The 7,598-nt window shown below is 37.2% G+C and overlaps 1 pseudogene; it reads right to left on the reverse strand.

The window, feature by feature from the left end:
* Positions 1 to 4,691: 4,691 nt before the first annotated feature.
* On the reverse strand, positions 4,692 to 5,592 carry LOC148045837 (protein CFDP2 pseudogene; annotated as a pseudogene).
* Between the last annotated feature and the right edge of the window lie 2,006 nt (positions 5,593 to 7,598).

Below are 7,598 nucleotides of genomic sequence, written 5' to 3' on the forward strand. Positions count from 1 at the left end.
TACTATCAACTCTAGGAGTGAGGCAATGGCAAACCACTGTTGAAGTCTTGTCAAGAAAACTGCAGATGTTTGTCCAAGCAGTTGTCAGGAATCAACAATAACTTAAAGCCATGATGGCAAACCTATGGCACACATGCTGGAAGTGGCATGTAGAACCATTTATTCAGGCATGCGAGCCATTGCCTGTTGCTCTTCAGGGTTTCGGTGCACCAGCCAAATGGTCTTCACGGGTACGGGAGTGCCAGAAACTGGAAGAACAGCTACCCGGTGTGCATATGTATGTGGGGCAGCTGCTCTTCCAGTTTCTGGTGCATGCATGCACATCAGCTACCTGGTATTCTGTTTTCTGGCACACATGCTCACACAAAGACCAGCTGGCCTGTGCACATGCGCATGCCAGAAACCAGAAGATAATCTTCCTGGCATGTGCATGCACATCGGGTGACTGTTCTTCCAGTTTCAAGTGCACATGGTCTTCATGTGTGCATGCGTGCCAGAAACTGGAAGACCAGGTGGCCGGTGCGCATGCATGCTCCGGAAACCAGAAAAATAGCTGTCCAGCATGTACATGCACATTAGATGGCTGCTCTTCCAGTTTCTGGCATGCACACACATGTGCTCCCGTTTCAGCACTCGGTGCCAAAAAGGTTCACCAACACTGACTTTTGGGGCATCCCATCCGCCAAAATGGAGAACTGCAAAACCATCTAGCTAGCCTTTTTTTTACAGAAGGATAGGTATAAAGAGGAAGGTTTTTCACTAGGGGAAATTTTAAACAAGCAAGGTTATTTTTGCAGTGGTTTCAATTAAACCATAATTGAACTTACTCCCCAATACTCCTGATATTGTTTTGATATAAAAGTATGGAGAAATAAAGTAAATTATGGTAGTATAAATTAGATTTATCTATATATTCTAACATAAGCACATATTGAAATATATAAATGTAAATGTGTCCTTCACATTTGTTGATTTAGAGAAATGATAATCCATTTCCCCTAGGACAGTTGATTTTGTATATAGTTATTACTCTATGTAAAGAAGAAAGTTTGGACATCAGAGGGCAGTTGCCTAAAACTTCTGAAATACAGGGAGAATGTCTTTAGGAAGGGGGCAGAATGCAACATCATTTAACATGCTGGGAACACTCATTTCTGGAATAAATATTGATTGCCTCCGGAATCCTGGAAGCACCAACAGTCAGGGGACTTCACACCATCCCAACAATTTTATCCATGTCCAGGGAAGGATCCTGATATATAGTGCAATTGCTTATACCCCAGCAGGACTCTTAGCTTGTTTTTATGGCCCAACTTAATTCATAGACATTCAAAGTCTGTCACTAGGAACAGTTCCCAGCAGTTGGCTTTAGAAGATCAAATTACATTAAATTACATCATCATATCATATCATCTGCCTATCTATCCAGACACAATTATGAATGGCTTCATTTGTATAACAGAGAGACTTTAAGTAATACCTTAAGGCCAGGTGCTCCAACAGATTGACTGTCAGGTCCCCAGGATGGATCTACCAATTCAGACAGAGACAGGAACCCAGTTTAGAGATTACATTTTATTGGAACAATCTGTGAGATACTTCTATATTTCTCTTGGCCCAACACCACTGGTGACATAGAGAGAAAGGGAGGACATTTTTGTTATTCCATGAGATGCCATAGTTCAGTACACTCTATTATTGATTAGAGTTAATTAATTAAGCAATTGTTTTTCCTTCACTAATTTCAGCATTCATAGATTAGAAGAAATTAATAAAATCACATAACTTCAGAACATTTTAAAGGGATATGAAAATTAAAGTGAATCTGAACTTCTAGGATGGCAGAAGATGGACTAGCACCTTTCTGAATGAGCAGTGACAATAACCATGGCTTACAGTCTTTACAGGTAATCCAGACACAAAATTCTACTTTATTGTATGGCTACATTAACAGAATCTCCCACTATCACAGCTCTCTCATCTGATAAGTTAGGAAGGCTCTTTTCTGAGTGTCCGTCTCTGCCCATTATGCAGCTATAGACTTATGCATGCTTAGGCAGCATCTCTACCCCTCATCTTTCAAAGTCATTTCCACATACTGTTGGAAAAACCAAATAACCAGTGAGTACACTGATCCCACTGAATGTCTTAAAATGAAAACAGAACAAGAAATTATTCATGTTACCTGGTTGTTCCTTGTTGATCCTTGCAAGAAGACTGCAAGGTGACTGCAGGATAGAGATTTTCTATGCATACCTGGAGATAGTGTTCTCAACTATGGTACACTGATCCATTAATCTCTCTTTCCAAGCATTTTCAGAAATTGCCTATTTAATTATCTTAAGGCTATTAGAGAGCCTTATGACAAGTTTGAAATGACAAGTTTGAAAAGCCAGAGTTAACCCTTATTCTTGAATAAATTATGTTAAAGAATTTAAAGAATTGGAAATTCATGGCTAAAAGTAAATAAGACCCTGATCCAAGAAAGTTATAAATGAATTAAGGGACAAGACAAATTTTGTATTCTAGGATTTTTGCTTTAAGATTTTGGAAACAATTATATAAATAATCAGCCTTTAATCTCTATCCTGTCATAACAGAAATTTGAGACTTTATAGCTTCAAAAATGGGATACTCGAGAACACTAACAATTTCAAGCATAAAAGGAAAATCTATAAAAAGTAATGCTTGTTTTGGGTTAATGTTGGAATTTACAAAATGAAACAAAACATTATGACACTTGAAAGAATCCAGTATGTTTTTTCAAGATTGGGGTCAGAAACTAGCAGCTACAATGTCAGCAGTGATCTTTGCTATTATGGATAGAGTATAAAGGAATGACAGATCTGAAATATTTTTTGAGACATTTCTTGAATAAAGAGCTGAAACAAATTTTTCCAATGTAAAAATATTGGAACTAGAAGTGTGGATTATATGACAGAGAAGACAACTGAAGTGGAAACACAAATGACAAGACCAAGAGAATTACCTGGATAAGAACTTTTTAATGGTTTTTTTTAATGGCTAAAGTTTTGGCAAATTAAAGTTGAAATAAAAACGACCAATTGAGAAAATTACCTGGATAATTTTTATTGCATTTATTAAAGAGGTTTGTTAAATCTTCAAAGAAGCCTTGAGAAGGCAAAAGTCTTTATGGCAGCATCTGAATAAATTAAGATAAAGATTGTTAAAAATAAAAGAAAGGAATGTAACATTTTTTTGCTTGACTAAGATCAAGATATGTTTCTATAAAGTTGTAGTAAACTTTATAGATTTTTTTTCTTGCATCAAGACTGAAAATTCTTTATGGATTTGCATATGGAAAAGGAATAGATTAGGGGAAGAAAAACATGCTTCATAATCTTATAGGTCATAAAAAGTTAGTTTATATTTGCTATGATGAAGAGCGAAAGTCACTTGTTTAAATATTTATTTTCTCTGTTTTTACTTTCTTATTTTCTTCTTTTCTTTTTCTTTCCTTTCACCTTTTATTCTTTCTTTCTAGCTCTCCTTTTCTCTGAATTTACTGAATTTACTGAATTTATTTGCTTAGGTTACAGCATAATGTTTATCAACTTTTTTTTTTAAAAGAAATCCTACAGCTCCTTGTCAAGCCTCCATTGCTTCTGTAGAGTCTTACCTGTCTGTTGTCTAGTCTGCTGGTGCTGCTACTGCTTTCTAAAGCTCAATTCACAGACCACTACACCATCCAGAATGTTTGTCTAATTCTATAAAATGCTGGAAATCACAAATGTGGAAACTGCCACAGGAGCGGGGGAACACTAAATTAGGAATGGTGGGGAGGGGGACAGTTGCAATTCTTTATAGCCAAGGAAGAAATGTGCAATGTTATAGTGTTTCTTTATCAACTGGATGTTCATTTTATGGCAGAGTTGAAAATTGTTTCAAGAAGTAAAACAAAGTGCAATAACAAAAACAAAAAACCTGCATACTCTTGCCTTCCAGAAACTGGCACTGATCATAATTGCTAGCTATACTATACCTTGTAAGAGCATATCAAGGAAATATTTAATAGACTCCTGAAAATTACAGAAAATGACATCTTGTTATTTATTATTAGTATTTACCATCTCAGCCAGCTTTAAACTAGATGAGTTATCAGCACTCAATTTACAGTATACCAAATTCTATGGATTTCAGATTGATTTATGAAAGCCTGTCTTGACACTTCACTAAACCAGACTAGCATGCCATGTGTTGTTTTTCCAGCCTTCCTAAACAAGTTGACCTTTCTCTTATTTCAATGAATGGAAGCATTGTTGATGCTTATAATGTTTTGGTGTTGTTAGTCGTGAAGACATATCTGACCAATTGTAAACCCAAATAGACAACATTCCTCCAGGCCTTCCTGTCCTCTACCATCTCCCAGAGTCCATTTAAGCTCACACTTACTGCTTCGGTGACTCCATCCAGCCACCTTATTCTCTGTCGTCCCTTTCTTCTTTTGCCCTCAATCTTTCCCAGCATTGGCTCTTTGATCTCTGTAGATAGCCAAAGTATTTGAATTTCAACTTCAGAATCTGGATTTCTAAAGATCAGCCAGGGTTGATCTGCTCTAGGACTGACTGGTTTGATTGTCTTGCAGTCCAAGGGACTCGCAGGAGTCTTCTCCAGCCCCATAGTTCAAAGGCCTCAAATCTTTAGTGCTCAGCCTTCCTTATGATCCAACTTTAACAGCCATACATTGCAACTGGGAAAACCATAGCCTTGACTATACACACTTTTGTTGGCACACATCTTTGGTTGCAGAGCACAGGGTCAATCTGATTTCTGTGTTGACTGTCTGGTGATGTCCATGTGTAGAGTTGTCTCCTGAGTTGTTGGAAATGAGTGTTTGCTAAGACCATCATATTCTCTTGACAAAATTTTATCAGCCTGTGTCCTCCTTCATTTTGTACTCTAAGGCCAAGCTTGCCTGTTATTCTGGTTATCTTTTGCCTTCCTATTTTAGCATTCCAATCCCCCATGAAGATAAGGACATCATTTTTTGGTGTTAATTCTAGAAGGTGCTGCAGGGCTTCATAAAACCGGTCAACTTCATCCACTTCAGCACCAGTGGTTGGGGCATAGACTTGGACTACTATGATATTGAATGGTTTGCCTTGGACTGAGATCATTCTGTTATTTGGGGATTGTATCCCAGTACTGCTTTTCCTACTCTTTTATTGACTATGAAGGCCATTCCATTTCTTCTGAAGGATTCTTGCCCGCAGCAATATACTCAATGGTCATCTGAATTAAATTCACCCATTCCTGTCCATTTAAGTTCGCTGATTCCTAAGATGTTGATGTTCAGTCTTGTCATCTCTTGTTTGACCATGTCCAGCTTGCCTTGATTCATACTATATTCCAGATTCCTATGGAGTATAGATCTTTATAGCATTGGACTTTCCTTTCAGCACCAAATACATCCACAGCTGATCGTCCTTTCAGCTTTGGCCCAGTTGCTTCATTCTTTCTGGCACTACTAGTACTAGCTCTCTGCTCCACCCCAATATCATATTGGACACCTTCTGACCTGAGGGACTCATCTTCCAATGTCATATCTTTTTGCGTTTTGGTATTGTGCATGGGGTTTTCATGGCAAAGGTACTGGAGTGGGTTGCCATTTCCTTTTCCAATGGATCACGTTTTGTCAGAGCTCTCTGCTATTACCTGTCAGTCTTGGGTGGCCTTGCACAGTATAGCTCATAGCTTCATTGAGCTACGCAAGCCCCTTTGCCACAACAAAGCAGTTGATCCATGAAGGGGTTATAATGTTTACAAAGTTTATGCATGCATAAAATTGTGTTTTAATGCCATGAAATGCTGTTGATCCAATTTGACTGTAATTTCTTATCAGCTGATTTCTTAATGTACAAATCTTTTTCCTTTTTTTTTTTGCAAATGTTGCCTCTACTTTCGATAAAGTTGCCAAAAAGGTTGACTGACAACTGCCTTCCCTCCACCACTTTTGTTTCTAAATAAAGCATATTGGTTTCCTTCCAGTAGATGGCACTATTCCTCTGTGGACATATCTAGATTTACTCAGTCAGAGCTCTGGGTTCAGTAATTCAGTTTATACCTAATCAGTAAATCACAAGCATTTGGTTTGAATAATTTTCCAACTTTTCCTGTTTCTTCATATTCTTTTTTTGATACAACAAAGCAATATATTTCAGTCTATTTGGCCCTCACACAGATTGCAACTTCAGATCTGAAAATGATTTAGGATATTAAATTCAGCCCAAAACAATTTGATTAAAGTGGCAGTATATTGATGTATGGAATATTTATATTTATGATTTTAATATCATTCATGTTTCATTTGCAATTCAGAGTACCATTTTCTCATAAAATAACAATACTTTAGACTCAAACATTATTAAACACCCTTTCTTTCAATACATATATGTCTCATCTTTTAAGGATTTTGGGAAACTTTACTACAGAGGGATAAATTTAAAAAGTAGCTGCTACTATGTGTTTTAAATTAACTTCACTGCAGAAGCTTACCACATATAGACTTGCTAAAACCAATGTGACGAATCAAGGTTAGCCATCTACACGGATAATAGGTACAGGTAGCTCCCCTGGCAATAGGCAGATGACACAAAAACATTCGATGGATGGTTCATTTTCAATACAGGACACAGAATACAAGTAAGAACTGCTTCATAAGAAATACCTTCCAACTCCACTTTGCCAAATTTTCATGAACCTTTTAGCTAAACTCATTTTGCTGATTTTATTGTAATTGAGTCATTGAGAGTCAGACAGTGGACTAGTTTAATAAATTGTTGCTGTTGTATTATTAATCGCACAGTCATCCAGATGTTCAGTCTGGGTTTGGCATTTTTGTCTACCTATCGAGTCCTTGCCTTTGCTATAGTCATTCTATTTCTATTCATAGGTCTTTGTATTTTGTTATCTTCTCCAGGTCTTTCTCTTCTATTCTGTTGTCTCTGGGCATTGCCACATCTAATATCCTTTTTTTTTTTTTTTTTTTTTTTTTGTCTTTCTTATCGACAACTGTTAAATCCAGGGTATTCTGTGGCAGGTGTTTTTCTATCTGAATTCTGAAGTATCGGAGCGAGTTAACTTTCTTCATTTTCGATGACTATTTTATAGTCCCACCAGTTCTTGTTTACAGGGAAATGATATTTCTTGTAGACCTTCCAATGCAGCAATGTTGCTACTTTGTCATGCCACATCTTGTAGTCAGTCTATACAATCTTCTTGAAGCAGCTTAGTCCACTCTTTCTTCAGCTTCTTTGCATAGGCAGCACTTTTTGTCTGTTGCTGTATTCTCAATTCTGGTTTTATATGCATTTGTTCTTAAGGCTTGGTTTTATGCAGCCAGAATTAATACCTGCGATTAGCCATTGCCAGGTCTTGTTATTATCTGCTTTCTCTGGTATTTTTTAATGTACTGGTCATGTAGTGCTTTGTCTTCCATGCCTCCATTCTGTTCTTTAGTTGATCTTTCTTGTAGGCCAGTTCGGTCTCTCCAGTAGTCAGCAAGCCTTCCTGGCACACTAACTTCAGTTCATCTTCTTCATTCTCCTTCAGATATTCTCCCAAAGCTTTTTTTTTCT

This window comes from Thamnophis sirtalis, unplaced genomic scaffold, assembly GCF_051295495.1.
Source record: "Thamnophis sirtalis isolate CommonGarterSnake01/CBP01778 unplaced genomic scaffold, rThaSir2_p1.2 scaffold_4, whole genome shotgun sequence".
Lineage (NCBI taxonomy): Eukaryota > Metazoa > Chordata > Lepidosauria > Squamata > Natricidae > Thamnophis > Thamnophis sirtalis.